Below are 18,164 nucleotides of genomic sequence, written 5' to 3'. Positions count from 1 at the left end.
TGTGTTTTGAAAAGTGCCTACAAGTCAATGGGTGAGGACAGCTTTGGCCAAGGAGATGATTTTGAGTGTGTGAGGGCCAATTAAACCACTTCAGAGAAAGCAGTGGTGGTCTGTGGTCTCATAACTATTTTTGCATAACTCATTATTGTTTCTGTGTCCAGACCATCAGGCTACACCCCTCCTCTTATGAGAAAGGTACAAATGCATAAAATTAAGTCGCCATGAGATGTTTTGTCAGGAATGCTACTAGCAGAGTACTCATCTACCCTAAATGTTTTTCTCTCCACATCTACAAATACAACTATGTCTATAGTTTAAACACATCACATTAAATAAAATTCACTGAGTCTTCAGAACAATCTAACATTTATTTTACATCTTCTGTTTAAGAAGGCAATAAAAGTCTGGATGTAGTCATATAAAAAAAACAATAATGTTCCAAAATGTCCCCTAGAGTTTCAAACTTTGAGGTACATGAAAATATCAAATGTATAGAATTATTAACTACTTGTGAGTTCCAGGTAGCTTAGGTATTCACAGTACTTTGAAGAAATAATTTAAAGAATGTCCTCTAATAATTATGAAAAGGAAGAGAAGACTGCCCTAAGCCTGTATCTATTTGGTCAGGTCTACTTAGTCTGCTGGGTTGAAATCAGAGCACAGAGCACTTCTTTAGAAAGGGTTTAACTTGCATCCCATGTCTGATGTGGCAGCATTACTAGTAACCCTGCTTATACCCCCTTGACTTTCACCTCTGCAGTAGGAAGGCTGCTTACTGTCAGCATCCGAGAATCTCTGTGTGTTAGGCCATTCTTGCATTGCTATATAGAAATACCTAAGACTGGGTAATTTATAAGAAAAGAGGTTTAATTGGCTCATGGTTCTGCAGCTTGTACAGGGAGCACAGCACTAGCTTCTGCTTCAGGGAAGACCTCAGGAAACTTACAATCGTAGTGGAGGGCAAAGCAGGTGTTTCACATGGCAGGAGTGGGAGCAACAGAGCGCACGGGAGGTGCCACACACTTTTAAATGACCAGATCTCAAAACAACTGACTCACTATCAAGAGGACAGCACCAAGAGGATAGTGTTAATCCATTCATGAGAAATCTGCCTCTATCCAAACAACCCCCACCAGGCCCCACCTCCAACATAGAGGACTACATTTCAACATGGGATTCTGAGGGGATATATATCCAAACTATACCGCTCTGCCCGAGGACTTTTCTCTGACCACAGGGAACATGTGCAGCCAGCATGCAGGACAACCCAGAAGTGCGGAGTTAACACCCACAGAAGCAACTCAGCAAATGCTGGTTGATGTGTCCACGGACATACACCCAGTTTCTTTCCTCATCAATGTGATTAGCTCCGAGGTATGCTGTATAGGAGCTCCCAGAGTTCCTTGGCAGGACTGGACCCTGGGGTATATCTGGTGAGTGAGATGATAATGGGCCGTTTAGTGTCTTCTTTCCCTTCCCTCTCTCACTTCCCCACTCTTCCACCCATGTTTCCTGGGATCACCTCCCAAATGAATTGCTCTGAACTTAAATCCTTGCCCCTAGGTTTACTCTGAGATAACCCAATTTGAAACTCACAGGCAAAATTTTTGTTTCCATGGTATATTGGTTTTTAAGCATGGGCCTGAGTTTACATATAAATATAAATAGGTTAAGTTGTGAAAGGCTTTTTATTCGTTTGGCAATCAAAAGTTCTACTAGAAACCTCTGTTTCTACCCATGAGGGATTAACAGCCCAGAGAATTGCCCTCCTACTGTGAAAAAGAAAAAAAGAAAAAAAAAAAAAAAACCACAGCAATAAGTATTTTCTGACATTGGACAACAGCCAGAGCAAAATTGTGTTCTTTGAATGAATGAAAACAAATTATCCTTATACTTTCTCCAAATTGTTGCCTGGAAGCAGCTCTAAAGCCCTAGGATAGGAAAAGCCTAACAAAACTCAGTGGTCTCATGGTCTCAGCAAGGTGAGGAGAGGAGAGACCAGGGTGGCTGAGGCAGCCAGAATTCACAGGGCAGAATATGAGAAAGGACACAGCCTGAAGAGAAAGAGCTCCGGAAACTAGATAGAAACCCCTTCAAGGCTTTGGCTGAGTACTGATCAGCAGAGACCTGGTTTGAAACCCCAGTAGGCTTCGGAAAGAACCTCCTGAAGCAATTCACAGAGCTCAAACCAGGCTAGATGGAGTTTGTCATCTCACCAGCCAAAGCAGAAAAACTGGTGATCCAGGGAACTTGCTAGAGGCCTCAGAAGGGTATCACCTGCGTGATACAGCTAAATAAGGCCTACATCAAAGCCTGCTCTGCACCTGCCGAAATAAAGCATAAAAGCAGATTTGAAAATGTCAGCACGATCCAAAGCGGTTTAATCATGTGTTAGGACAAAGCCCAACCCTCATATCCCCCTGACTTTCACTTCCATATTATGAAGGAACAAAACAACACAGTGTTTGTTGTTTAACCCCCTCAGGTCCCAGGCCCTCTGCCTGGAGGATACTCTCCCAGATCTCTATTTTACTTGCTCCCTCACCTCCTCAGGGGTGTACTCAAATGTCCCCTTTTCAGCGAAGCCCTCCTTGACCACCCATTTAAACTTGTATTCTCCTCCCTACTCTTTAACCTCCTTCCCAACTTTATTTTCCTGCTAGAATTTTATCATCATCTAACTTGCTCTACAGTTTACGGATGTAATTTTTTTTGTCAGCGTCCCTTCCCTGCATTATAACCTTCATGAGGGCAGGGGTTTTTGTTCCATGTTCACTGTTATCTCATCAACATCTAGAGCAATTCCTAGCACATAATAAATGCTTAACAATCATCTGCTGAATAAACATTTTAGAAAAATAACTACAGCTCCAATGTGTACTGTCTACTATGATACAAAAAAATAAAAACATGGTTTATAAAAATATGTCACAGCATTTATGGTATCTTCTAGTTTCATACATGTATTTATATGTGAATATATATAATATATAAATATATATTTTACATATATATATATTTATTCTCTATATTTCCCTTCCTCTTTTCTCTCTTACTAATATCCCAAGGGCTATTTTTTTCCCTCTCCTGCTCAAAGCGGAAAACAAAGCAAAGACTCAAAGACCTTAGCAGAGGCCAGGCACGGTGGCTCACGCCTGTAATCCCAGCACTTTGGGAGGCCAAGGCAAGTGGATCACCTGAGGTCAGGAGTTCGAGACCAACCTGGCCAACATGGTGAAATCCTGTCTCTACTAAAAATACAAAAATTAGCCAGTCTTGGTGGCGGGCATCTGTACTCTGAGACAGGAAAGGACGGGACAGGACAGGAAAGGAAAGGAAGACAAAAGGAAGGAAGGAGAGAGACAGGAAGGAAGGAAGGAAGGAAGGAAGGAAGGAAGGAAGGAAGGACTGATTTGGGTGCAATGGAAACTGTGTTTTTGGTTTTTTTTTCTTCTTCCCGAAGACTGGTTAAGACTGGATTTGTGGGAAAGAGGAGAAAATTCAGCAGTGACTAACAAAAAAGGAGGAAGGGTTGAGGCCTCAGAAGTGGGAGGGAAGAACAGAAGTTCCTTTCTGAGGGAGTACCCAGGAGATGAAAGGAACTAATCCTGGGTGGTCCTGAACCAGGCTTATCAACCCCTGACAGACAAATGGAGAACTTCTGTGATGGTAGGACATGAAAAAATATTTCACCCTTTTGATAAAATGGAACCACCAGATAGAAGTAAGAATATTTCTGTTAGATGAAATGTTTTTAAAAATATGTATGTAGGAAAAAGTACGAAACAGTATTGACTGGCAAACATAGAACTGGAATGTAAATATAAATTTCTTTGCCCTGAATAATTTAAGTGGCATGATAAAACTCATGCCACAGATTGGGTAAGACAAGGAACCTAATCCACTCTAAAAAGAAGAAAAGCATAGTAAAATTCTCATTAGAGTTAGAATTCTTAATAGTTCCTATCTGCTATTTAATGTAATCATAGTTAATGATGAGAATTTCTTATATTTTATGCATCTGATGACCCTAAATGTGCATTTCTCATGATTCCTTAAAACAATTTTTGTAAATTCTATTCCTAGGACCTTCTGCTTTCAGAAAAATTAATGTCTTCTATTCTTTGTATTGGAGGAGATCCATCTGTTCACCTGCTAAGCAGTGGTTATCAAACTTCAGCGAGCATCAGAATCCTCTGGAAGGGTTAGACAGGGACTGCCTGGCCTGCCCTCAGAGGTTCTGACTGGTAGGTCTGGTGTAGGACCTGAAAATTAGCATTTCTAACAAATTCCTAGGTGAGGCTAGTACTGCTGGCCAGGACCACCCTCTAAGAACCACTGACACTTAACATCGGGGATGTATTTTCAAGAAACTCACACCATCTTTCATATTAATTGAATGTTGTTAATTGAATTTTTTTGTTTTTAAATCTGGTTGGTAATTTGTTAGTTTTACAGTTACATAAAAACTATAAGCATAAGGATGTTATATAGAGTGTTTGTTTGTTTTGTTTTATTTTGTTTTGTTTTTTGAGATAGAATCTCGCTCTGTCGCCCAGGCTGGAGTGCGGTGGTGCAATCTCGGCTCACTGCAACCCCCGCCTCCTGGGTTCAAGCAATTCTCCTGCCTTCAGCCTCCCAAGTAGCTGGGATTACAGGTGCCTGCCACCAAGGGGGGCTAATTTTTGTATTTTTAGTAGAGACAGGGTTTCACCATGTTGGCCAGGCTGGTCTTGAACTCCTGACCTCGTGATCCGTCCGCCTCGGCCTCCCAAAGTGCTGGGACTACAGGTGTGGGCCACCGTGCCCGACCTATATAGAGTTTTATGTCTGTACCCAGTTAAATAATTTTACAATAAAAATGATTACTAATGAGAGTTTTTTCCTATAATTGGCTCCAAATACAGTATTCAATGTTATTACCCAGATGATTTTTCCAATCTCTACTCTTTACTTTTTTCCCTATATCTCAGCAAGAGTGATAGATGTAAAACATAAATCTGGTCACGTCATTTACCTCCGGTAACCTTTTCACTGACTCCTTCTTTGTGTCTGGATAAATACTAAGTTTCCTAAGATGGCATAGAAGATCTCTCATGACTGGCCCCTGCTTATTTCTCCAGGTTCATGGCTGACATCTCCTCACCTCCACTCCTTTTATCCCACAGTATCTTGGAACACTTGTGCTTCTCTGTGTTTCCATTTGCATCAGAGCCTTTGTCTGTGTGGTCCTATCTGCCCAAACTGCTGCTCCACTTACCTGATTTGACCTGCTTGATTCTATGTTTTCTCTAAGACTCTTGGATGTCCATTACTCTCGAGTCTCTGCTAACCCCCTGTGGTCCTCTCTATGTACCTCCACAGCAATCCAGATTACCCAGTCCAATATTCATCACACTCTACTTCAATTTCCTATTTTCTTGTTTGTGTTCCCCAACAGTTTGTAGAAATTTCCAGATGAGGGGCTATGACAATATTAATTATTGAATTCCTCCCCAAATCCTGGCATATAAAAGATACTACTAAACTTTAAAAAAAAACAAGAATGACATTCAATAATTGAGTAAATAGGTCTGAAGTTTCTATTATTTTTAAATAAACAAAGTTACTCTCATATTAACCACGCCTGTACCCTCCTCTAGCCATCAGGAAGGCTAGAGTGCTGAGCTTCAGGAAACCACTGAAGCCAGTTCCTGATGATGCCTTCACTCTTTGCAGACAATGCCACAAGCACTTGAACTAACAACTCCTCCACTTGTCTCCTGCTCAGAAGCTCCGTGAAGGCAGACTGTCTCTCACAGTATTTCAGTGCCAGGCACATAGTGGCCACTTAATATTGGTTGTCTATCTTATATTTTGCCATGAGTGTGTAATCAGAGTTAATTCAGACAGTCAGTGGATATTTGCTCCTGAATTCTTGGTGACTGGTCCAGATATAACTTTTACCATTCCATAACTGTCTTCTATTATTTTTGTTCTTCTTCTTCCTTGTACTCAAATTCCAAAAACTTAAAGCAGATCATGAGCACAGTGGTTTTGATTCAGTTCTCTGTAGAGAACCAGGTAGGAAAGCTGGGAAATGGTTTGGAAAAAATTGAGAACAGAAAAAGTAGAGAGCTTCCTGCTTCTTTTATTTCCCCGATGAAGCTGACATTAATAGTCAGTGCTAATGTAACCTCTAAATTTCTTTTTGTAAGAAAAGAAACCTGAAGGGCTTGCCTATTATTGGAATACTTGTGAGATAGAACCTTCTTGATATGTGTCTAAAACGTGAACCAATTTAGTGGTACAATAAATAGTGATTAGACTACAATAAAGAAATTTTGTTTTTCAGAATAAAAGCAGTAAAAATAATGCCTTGTTTTGCAACTTTAAGTATGTGAATATTCACGAAAGCAAACTTTTAAAATAAACTTTAAATAAAAATTAAAAGGAAAAGAGATTACAGACTTGACTTTTGGCAACATATATTTAACTCATCTCGTTACACTGTGCTATGGTCTGAATGTCTATGTCAACCCAAAATTCATATGTTGAAATCCTAAGCCCCACAGTGATGATACTTTTTCAGAGGTAGGGCCATGAGGGCAGATTCTTCATGAATGGGAATTAATGTCGTTATAACAGAGTCTAGAGAGAGATCCTTTGTTCCTTCATCAGGTGAGCAAAAACATGCCTGTCTAGGAAACGAGACCACACCAGAGGTGGAATTTGCCTGTACCTTGATTTTGGACTTCCCAGCCTACAAAACTGTGAGAAATAAATTTCTGTTATGTATAAGCCAACCAGTCTATAGTAGTTTGTTATAGAGGCCCAGACATACTAAGATATTTTGTACATTTATTATCCAAATTTCCTTTCTCTTGATGAATCAAGACTAGTCACCTAAAGGCAAAGACTAGAAATTACTATGTTATGCTATTTACTAAGAAAGCATCTGGGAAAAAAGATTTAATTATGGTATTTGAGAGCAGAAACACTTCCCATAATCACTGTTTATGAATTTGCTCAACTAGAATATTATATAGTAAACCGTATTTACATCTTTTAAGAGAGACAATAATACATTTCTTTTTTTTTTTTTTGCTTTCTTTTTTCTTTTCTTTTCCTTTTTTTTTTTTTTTTTTTTTTTTGAGATAGAGTCTCGCTCTGTCTCCCAGGCTGGCGTCCAGTGGTGCAACCTCCACTCACTGCAACCTCCGCCTCCCAGGTTCAAGGGATTCTCCTGCCTCAGCCTCCTAAGTAGCTGGGTTTGCAGGTGTACACCACCACACCTGGCTAATTTTTGTATTTTTAGTAGAGACAGGGTTTCGCCATGTTGTCCAGGCTGGTCTCGAACTCCTGACCTCAAGTGATCTGCCCACCTTGGCCTCCCAAAGTGCAGGAATCACAGGTGTGAGCCACCACGCCTAGCCTAATACATTTCTTATAAGAGATTCTGAGGATTCATTAGTTTATATTCGTAAAGAGCTTTAAAAGTGAAATGCTTCCTTCCCTTCTTTAAGTGTCACTGAAATCATTAATAAGTGATGATCAGTATTCCCTTCTTAATGTCTTAGAAAAGCCTAACTATCCAATGCTGTGCAATTACCTTTTTCATATTAGAATTCAAAATTTGAGCCCCATATTCATGCATTAAAATGCTCATTTATTGTTTTAAAATACCTACAATATCATTTAGATCAATTTGAAGTTTTCAAAGAAAGAGAATGCCAGTTCTTAGAATGATATTATTAAGACTGTCAAGTCACATTTGCTTTATAGAATTTGATGTAATACACAAATACCCAACTTAAAATTCCTGATCCATGAAAAGGTTTTAGAACAATACAAAATATTTATTATTTATAGAGCAGCTTCCACAGTCCATGTGCTATATTTGTAGAGCATTCCTTGCATGTCTCTCTTAAAAGCAATGGGATCATTAAGATTGATTATTCCTGGAACTTGATTTGCATATTTGCTTTTCCACTGTCTGGAATGTGGAGCTACCGGTAAGATAACTATGTACCTATAAGTTCAGATACTGATAGCAAAGACTGAGTCTCTCTCTCTCTCTCTCTCTCTTTCTCTCTCGCTCTCTCTCTTCATGACAACATCTTGACATTCTGAGGAAGAGAGATCAAATTGGTAAAGTATTAAAAAAAAAAAAAAAAAAAAAAAACAAGCTAAGTTTAAGTGGGGACAGAGGGAATAGTTCCAAACAGGAGACAAGGAGGGCATAGGGCATGATTCTGAAGGGTTCTGAGCAAGTTTCATAAAAGAGCTGAACTTCTTAACCATGGACATTTTGTGCTGAAACAGTCTTTGTTGTGGGGGCTCTCTCATGCATTGTAGGATGGTTCACAGTATTCCTGGCCTCTGCCCACTAGAGGCTGGTAGCACTCTCTGCCAACCAAAAATGACTCCAGATATTGCCAAATGCCCAGTGGGAGGAGTTGGGCAGGGGCGGGGCAGATGAAATTTTCCCCAGTTGAGAACCAGGGCTGGTATCTGGCACAAGGAAAGGAACATTGGAAATGTCTTCCTAAAACTACTACTGGAGAAGGCTGTCTTCTTCACAGTGAAAGTTCTGCGGGGGATGGCCAAGCCAAGAGTTAGAAATGGCAAAACATGCCACCAAAAGCTATTATTAATGGATCCACTAGCTAGAAAAAAAGTAAATGATGAGAAGAGCCACCTTTGAGCAGTGTCTGCTGAAAACAAACACTTGGAGCCGCCACAGCCATATGTAACTGTCAACTGAAGCTCCATGTCATATACTTAGCAATAAGCTATTATCCTCTTTAATGAAGGGAAGAGTCTAATTGACTTATTCCAGGAAATTTGATGGGCTTAAATACCAGAAACTCCTTGCTGAGGATTTATTGAGTTTCATTTAATTCATTAAATATTTATTGAGCACTCAATATGTGCCAGGCTCTGTGCTAGCTGTCAGAAATACAATGATGAAAACGTCTACCCTCAAGGAACTTATGCTCCAGAGAGAAACAGAATTATAACAAGACTGGTCCTCAAATGTCTGGTATAGGGTATGATCCAGGCAGAGAGTGTCCCAGTTCTCCACACTGATAACCACGACACAACCAGAACTTTAAAAAATCACAGTACTCCTCTTTTTTAAATAGCAAAAACTGCTTAGCTTTTTTCTCTATTCGAAGGCTTTAATTTTTTTCTCTCATTTTAAATTTCTCAGTCATTTCACTGGCATCTCAGGCAGCTGCTTTTTCTCCATCTCAGAGCAATCAATATATGAACTTTTTTAAAAGCAAAAAAAAAAAAAAAAAATCCAGTTGCAATTTTATTTTTCTGCTGGCATACATGTGCACAATCTTTTGAATTTACATGATGATGCTAACCAGCCGAAGTCAGCAAGCCTTTATGAAAAAGCAGTTGATTCAATGATGACAGCTGTGCTGTCATTTCTTATTTAGGCCCAGCTGCCTAATAATAGCAAGGTAACATTATCAATAAATTACTAGCATAGCTAGTTAGAGAATGTACAATCTAATTACGTATAGTTTTAAATTCACTACAGGCGAAATGCTCACTACTTTTCCACATATGATTCACAGTCCCGTCTTCAGCGGTATTGAACCACAGCCTTTGTAGACTACTCATTAGTATTCAGGATAAGAAACAATTGCTTGGAACAGGAAACACAGAAGCCAGACATTTGGCAACATCACACAGAGTTCACTGCTGAAGTCAACTGGCGAAGCAACTCTGGACTGACAGAAACTGGCCTCTGTTGCCATGGAAACAGCAGTGAACTGTGTTAGTAAATAGTTTGAGTTCTCTCACCTGCCGGGGCATAAATTCAAAATTTGCTGCTGATTTTTAAGTCTACTATTTGTAAGTGACCTATTTAGGGAGTAAATACTGGAAATCATTCTTCACTTCAGAAAAATCATCCAAACCTTTGCAAAAACATCTGAGTCTTAAGGTATCCAAACACAATTAAAAGTAATTGTGCAGAATACCTGACAAAAGCCAGTCTATCTATTCATTCTAATGACTGCGTATTTTGCCAAAAACTAGTTCCTAAAAGTACATACATAAAATAAAAATAAAAAATGGTAAGGATTCATGCCACTGCTTAATTTTATTTCAAGCGACATTTATTTTAAATTTCCCCCATCCTCACTCATAGCAAAATGAGCCAAGTAAGGCTGCCTCCTGTCCACGTTAGACTCAAACATCCCGTTACGGGAATTCGTCTGTCTGTATAATTACAATCATTATTACCCCTAAATTATAAATGCATAGAGTATGACAGAAGAAAAATGTCTTGACTGCAGCAGTTCAGGAAAACAGCCACAGCGCAAGCCTCTAATTCTCAGCTCTCTTAATCCACATGTCTCCTACGTCATTCTGGCTTCATTAAGCTTCTTCCTTCAACTCTTTTCGATTTCATGCTAAATTATATTTTTCCATAAAGTCAACAAGTGAAAACGTCATTTTGGTTTTTGCTCTAAGAAACCAATTCTCCCTTATCAACAACTGCTAAAATAGTCCCATTACCCTTTTCTGTGACTTCTACTTTCATTCATCAATAAACATTTACCAAGTAAACATCTATAAGTCATGTGCTATATGCTTGGCAAAGGAAGAAGTGATATAAAGATGAAAAAAATGTTTTCTGCTTTTAAAGATGTAATCTAGCAGGAAAACTAGAAAGATAGATAGATAGATAGACAGATAGATAACAATTTGATAAACACAGTAGAGAAAGTAGACTAAAAGTACAATGGGAACACTGTGAAGAAAAAGCTAATTTTGCTTAGGGAAATAGAGAATGTCACACTGAGAAGGTGGTGTTTTCACCATATCTCAAAGGAGTTTTATATGAGGTAGTTAGAAAAAGCAGCTACTGAAAAATAATTTTCAAAAAGTTGAAAACGTTGCTCTCATTCATATATAACATGAACACGTATCAAATATTTTATCTGACTTACAGAGATTTATAACCTCTACTGGACAAAATTCATTTGCATTAGTATTCATATTGCATTAGTATATTAGTATGAACAACAACCATTTGTATGGCTACAGATAAGAATCATCTGCACTGCTATCAGTTTTCTACAACTTAACTTCTACCACTACAAAATCATAGAATAGTCCAGTTGATAGAAAGTCAATCAACTCCACACATACCTATGGAATCAACAGTCCCCACAGGATCTTCTAGATAGCACCCAGTGGTCTTTTTAGTCCATTTCCAAGTCTTGAACAGCTTTTTCTGGCAGAAGAAATAGGCATTCCAGATTTTGGGGAAAATACATTAAAAACAAAGAGATCTGGAAAAGTAAGTATTTGGAAATGACTAAAAATGAGGCAGTAGGAGGAAAGGAAAGTGAATAAAGTCACGGAAAGAAGTTAAGTTTACACGGGACTGGGAATTTGGGGCCAAATTGTGAAAGATCTCATGTGCCATGCAAGCGTATAGACTGTCCAAAAACAGTGGGAAGCCACTGAAGAATTTTAAACCTTCAAATGTCAAGTTAAAAGATGTTTTTTGTTTTCTCACCCTTGATGCTTAATCTATTCAAATCTGCCTTGTCTACCATTGTGGCTTGTTTTAGAGTATTTCTTAATTTAACATTAAATTTCTTTCTGTTTGTTTTCTAGACTGTAAAAATGTCTCCATTTCTGATAAGTTTTTTTCACTTATTCAAAGTCCTTAATTCCTCTAGTCCTCTTGGTTATCTCATGATGTACTTAACATGTTGCTATTCTTTTTTCAAATGTAAGTTACACACTTAACTGGCGAAAATCCAATGGCCCTAACTTCCACTCAAGGGCATAGCTGAGAGACCACTTATTTTCTAGGGACAGTGTTGTTTAAATTAAAAATATATGGTACTTCTTGATTATTTAGTATTGTGTACCTATATTACACCTGAAGAACATTAATATTTATTTTACTGAGCCTTTTTTCAAATATTTTTAAAAATTCTAACCCATTGTTGATACATATTTTATTTATAATAATGTGATATATAATATATATTACTTATGTTATATCCCTGTTAGTTTCATATCAAGAAAAGACTTCCATCCATAAATGCTAACCGAGTAAAGAATCATGTAGACTTTGGAAAATTAAAGCAATTCTCACTGTATTGTTTTAAGATTATTCCTCTGAGAAAGCTTATGCTTCCATTATGTCAGACTTAGAATCATTTTCAATAACTAATGATAGTCATGTACTAGAATTAAAACTACTAAAAATCAAAGAAAAGGTAATCCTGAAATCTAGTGGTATGGCGGAACAGGTATTTCATTTTTCTAAGTTTTAATAAAAACAAAATCAAGGCCAGGCGCAGTGGCTCATGCCTGTAATCCCAGCACTTTGGGAGGCTAAGGTGAGGTATCACCTGAGATCAGGAGTTCGAGACCAGCATGGCCAACATGGCAAAACCCCTTCTCTACTAAAAATACAAAAATTAGCCGAGCATGGTGGCCAGCACCTGTAATCGCTGCTACTCAGAAGGCTGAGGCAGGAGAATCACCTGAACCTGGGAGGCAGAGGTTCCAATGAGCTGAGATCGCACCACTGCACTACAGCCTGGGCGACAAGAGTGAGACTCCATCTCAAAAAAAAAAAAAAAAAAATCAAAACAGACAATCACTTTCAATTTTTAAGACAAGCAGGAATCTATTGTAACACACAGTTTTTTAATCAAGGAAATGGAATCAATTGTCGTGCTTAATATTATCACAATTTAAAATAATACAACTGGCAAATAAAGAAACAGATAATTTGTTTGATGTTATTGGGACTTTATTTTATATGCACTAATACAGGAATTACCCAACTTTTTACCCAGATGCTCTTAAAAATAATTGAGGACCCAAAAGAGCTTCTATTTATGATCATTATATCTATCAGATTTACTGTATCAGAAATTAAGCTAAAAAAAGTTTAAATATTGATGTAAGTAACCACAATAAACCCATTAAATGTTAGCAAAATTAATGTATGTTCTTTAAAAACTATATGTTTTAAAATGTGTGAGAAGAGTGGCAGTGTTTTATATTTTTGCAAATCTATTTAATATCTTCCTTAATAGAGGATAGCTAGATACTCATTCAATCTATTGTGATATCACATATCATGTGGTCTCTGGAAAAATTTACTATACATTTCTGAAAGGATGAGCATGAAAAAGGTAAATAGTATTTTTGCAGTATTATGAAAATATTTTTTGCCTTGCACATTTCTTGCAAGTATCTCAGAGACTTCCAGGAGTCCCCAAATCATACTTCGCAAACAACTGCACTAATGTATTCACTCGAAACTACTTTGAGGGAATGTGTCCATAAGCAAATCAGTTGCATCAGTTTGAGAATTCTGAAGACATTATCTTACATTAGTCTTAAAACGGTAATTACAGTGTAGTGTGCCCAGAAATATTATAGAAAACAAAATACACACTATAATACATTATAATTTTCTCCTTCAGTGTAACAAAATGAAAAATAGATTTCCTTAGAGGGAGAATCAAAGAAAAATGTGGCATATATTTGCTGTTCACTTGGGAAAATTTCAGCAATTAAAAACTGATTGAACTCTAACATTTTTCTGACATAGCCTTTACCCATTAGATGAAAATCTTGCCATGAAGGCCACGAGCACTAAAGCTGCAGTAATAATTAACTCTCTAAGTGTGCCCACATTTATATGTAGTCTCTGTGGAGGGAAATATCTCACTTTGAATTCTGGGTATTTTTACATGGCTGAGATAAGCTTAGAGTCTATAATTCAAGCACGGGTCTAGTGACTTTCTAAGTCTGGGCAGTCATTCAAATTGTAAACCATGTAGCATAAGAAGAGCCAGATGAGTAAATGAAGCATAGCTAGGGTGATATACTGGGGGAAAAAAGAAGCAAAACTCAAAATCTTCTTCTGACTCACGGTGGCATAAATTGAGATTCCAGTTCTCTGAGCTACATTTTCAGAAAAGGTGGTTTCTGGTCCTTTACTTAGAAAATAAATATGTCTTTACATAATCTACCTTGTAATAGGAGGACTCCATGGGCTCACATTACACAGTTTCAGGTGAGTTTTTAATATGCTAAAGGCAGATCTTAGAGCCTTTCTGATTTGTACCCGAGAGGTACCTAGAGTGATGAAAGTTCAATTCCATTCAACTGGCCTAATACTTTTTACAAGTAACTCATACATGTATGCATGAGTGTGGGAACTAGGGAGTTGAACCAGTGTTATAAAATGTGATGTTGATTATAACACAAGAAACTTTAAGAGAAGTGCAAAGGGCTATAGAAATTCATAAAGAGAAAAAAATGGAAAAAAAAAAGAAATTCATAAAGAAAAGAGAATGCTTTAAGTTGGAGAAAGGAGAAGGAGTTAGTGGTGTGAGACAGACATACCCAGGCAAATAAGATTTTAAAAGGTAGAAATGGGAACCAAGGTTATCCCAGGGGAAATAAATAGCTTTAAAAGAATGCAAAGACAGAAAATAGAAACATATGACTCACATTCAGGAAACTGTGAAGAGTCTAGTTTGGTTGGGACATAGATTTTTTGAGCAAACAGGGGATGTTAATAGGGAATAGTAGAGTGGTGGAATATTGTCAAGGTCTTTCATTTCCAGGCTGAGAAGTCTGTAGTTAATTCTAAGGCAAAAGGGAATCATTAAAGATTTTAGTAGTAGTCTCAGAGTCTTGCATCAGATGGATTTAGAGAAAAGAGCTATAGGACAACAGCACGCAGCCATTATCTAAGTCAAGGCAAGAAGCAATGAATGGGTCCTGAGCTACAGCTACAGTTGCAGAATTATAGAGGCAAGAAATATTTTCCAAGACAAAACTATAAAGTGAACTAACAGGTGAATACAACAATTAATAGAGAAAGGCCTGCAGAAAGCAACTCCAATTCTGATACTAGTCCATTAGGGAAATGATGATATCATTCATATTAATAGGAAAGTACAAAAAAAGAGAATTGATTTGGGACAAGGAAAATGGTTATTGAACATTTTAAATTTCAGAATAGAGGTTAAGTGAGCATTTGAAACTAGAGAGTAGGGGCTGAGACTCCTCTACTTGTGATCTTTATACATATCTTAATACCTTAAACTTCCAAAGGGGTGAGAGATAAGAAAGAGCTTCTTATCTAATTGAAAAAGAGATTGATTTTTATCATTTCATTTTCTTGCGAAGAATGAAACATCTGGCATTATCCTGTATTTCTGCTATAGCTTAAAATGAGTACAGTCTTCCTACAAGCTGCCACTTTTCTTTGCTGGATTGCTGTCTTGAAGATTAGAGAGAGGAAAAAGAAAAGGGGAAAAAATAAACTTGTAAGAGGACATGATAATTGAAAATCTCTATGCCTCTATTTTTAGATAAATTCCTGCAGGCCATCCCCCCTTTTGCAAGTGAGAATGTGTCTCATGACATGATTTAGTTAAATTATAAATAGCCCATTTGGATGCATCTATCCATGAATAATACCCACAAACTACTTACCTGATGAATCGTCGGGCTTTTAACTTAGTTTAGAATAGACTGGGACAATGACGCATCTATTCTCTGACCCAGAAGAAAGATTCCCAAAGCTACCTGGGATTTGAAAGAAAGCATACCATTTAAAAATAAATGACCATCTACCTTTCCTGCTAAATTTGCTAATATGAACTGGCATTCGATTGAAGTTATTAAAGCTAACTCTTTTGATATTTAAATTGTATTCAGTAAATTTCATTTCATTTCATAATACTAAAAACTCTCAATATGGTGATGAATGAGTTAACATATAAAAAGTCCTTAGAATAGCTCCTGGCAGATAGTCAGGTGCTATGTAAATACTGCTATCATCATCTTTATTATCACACTCATCAATAACTGAAAACTTGAGACACTGAAATCTCTTCCATGCATAAAACTGAAAAAAGTGTGTGTGTGTGTGTCTATATATAGAGAGAGAGACACACACACATTTTATATATATATATACACACACACGCACACATTTTATATCCTACAATCCTTACATTAAAATGGAAAAAAATAAATCATTTTAAATGCAAAGTCTTACGGGACAGTATTCTTTGCTGGCACTGACATCTGGCCCGTGTTTTGTTTTGTTTTTTTGTTATTTATTTTGTAACTTGCCTCCTTATTTAAAAGCTCTACTGCATACTATATAAGTGAAATAAAACATAATTGAGGCTGAAATGCAGTCCCACATTCCCCACTGATGCTGCTCAGTATGAATATCTCCGCCTCTCCATTGCTGGGGCAGGCAAACCATGGTCAGATACACAGAACAGATGAACTCTGGCACACAGATCTTCTTGACCCCTCTGTGCACAAGCACTGCATCAATATAATAAGGGAAGGAGGCATATGCTCAGGAACTAAAGACCAAGGGCTACATTGCCTTCAGCCACCTGCAGCCTGCATTCAACAGTCTACACCGTAATTGCATTAAGGAGATGCTTCCAGCAATACTGAAGTAATCAGAAAATCAACAACTGGGGCTTTTTCCATTTCTGACTATAACCTAGAAATCATTCGTGGTGGTTAAAAGTATGCCCCCAGAGCCAATTAGTCTCAGTTCAATTCCAGTACTGCTACCAAGGTGTGTGATCTTGGGCAAGTTACTGACCTCCCTCTTCCTCAGTGACAATTTCACAAAATGGACATAATAAAGGGATATTCTCCATTGAACTGTCAAGAAGAATCAGAGTTAAGACATGGGAGGAAGTTAAAGCAGTGCCCAGCATGTAGCAAGTGCTTAATAATGCCACTTAAGCTTGCAACAGTGTGTGCCAGGCCACATCCAGGCCTAAAGATTAAGCACTACACCACTATCCTTTGAACTGTTTGAGCCTGTGAAAGGAAAATATCTCCGGCCCCCAAAATCACTAGGGAAAACTCAAGCTGGAAATTGCTTAAGGCAAACCTGTCTCCCATTCTATTCAAAGTTATCCCACTGCTCACTGAGATACATGCTTTATCTAATTGCCTCCTTTAGAAAGGCTAATCAGAAACTCAAAATAATGCAACATTTATGTCTCACCTATCTGTGACCTGGAAGCTCCCTCCCCCTCTTCTAGTCTTCCTGCCCTTGCTCCAGGATGTCCCACCTTTCCAGACAAAACCAAAGTACTTCTTACATGTACTGATTCACGTCTGATGTCTCCCTAAAATGTATAGAACCAAGCTGTGCCTTGACCACCTTGGGCACATGTCGGGATTTCCTGAGGCTGTGTCACAGGCCCATTCTAAACCTTGGCAAAATAAACTTTCTAAATTAACTGAGACCTATCTCCGATTTTCTGGGTTCACAAGTCATATGTTAGTAACAGCATTCTAAGCGAATTTGCAATGCCCTCTATTTTGGCTTTTATTCGAAAATGCAGAGAATATATTTATTGAATATGAGTCATCCATTTTTATATCAAGTAATATACAACTGAATGACTTGATGAAGTGTGAAGGTTTCTGATCAATGTGCATAGTACATTGGCTTTACCACCAGTAACTTTCTTATAAGCAACATAAATATGATATTACTATTGTGAAAATACCAGTATATAATGTCAAGAGAGTTGATTCTAAAATTGCTGGCAGCCTTGAAACCTATTGAAATGCTTTATCTTCCTAAACTTGAGTCTTATTTTTAATATATAGTTCACTTCCTTGAGACACTATTTATGATGGCTTGCTCTCTGTTATTTTTTTCCTAATTTCTCACTGTGTGATTTAGTGGTTTTTCTTCTCAAGGAAGATTCTTTATTCCTTTCTTGCTGTGGAATGTTTTTCATGATGGCAATTTTAATTATTTACTCCACATCTCCTACTGTGGCATAGGTCAGAACACTAGAACATTACTTTTAAGATGGGCTGTTATATAAGTTTCCTGTAAGAGTCCAAGGTCAAAGTCAGACCCACAGATACACAATATCAAGACACCAAATCCCAAGCATTATATGATTACACAGTTTTAAGTTACACACACACACACACACACACACACACAAACAGAGTCAACCATGTGGGCTGTGCATATTTATCCTGAAAAACAAACATCTAAGTTGATATGCAAACAAATGTAACACACATTGCTTGAATAGCATAAATGTATTAATATCAACAAAAATGACTCAACATTAATAAAGAAGCTT

The 18,164-nt window shown here is 37.6% G+C and overlaps 1 protein-coding gene across 9 annotated transcripts in view; it reads right to left on the bottom strand.

Moving 5' to 3' along the window:
- MAPK10 (mitogen-activated protein kinase 10) overlaps nt 1-18,164 on the bottom strand; it is a 339,795-nt gene that overhangs the window by 271,744 nt on the left and 49,887 nt on the right. The gene's annotated exons all lie outside the window — the stretch shown is intronic.

Source organism: Trachypithecus francoisi, unplaced genomic scaffold (assembly GCF_009764315.1).
Source record: "Trachypithecus francoisi isolate TF-2019V2 unplaced genomic scaffold, Tfra_2.0 Lachesis_group1, whole genome shotgun sequence".
Lineage (NCBI taxonomy): Eukaryota > Metazoa > Chordata > Mammalia > Primates > Cercopithecidae > Trachypithecus > Trachypithecus francoisi.
This window is presented reverse-complemented; position numbering and strand designations above follow the sequence as displayed.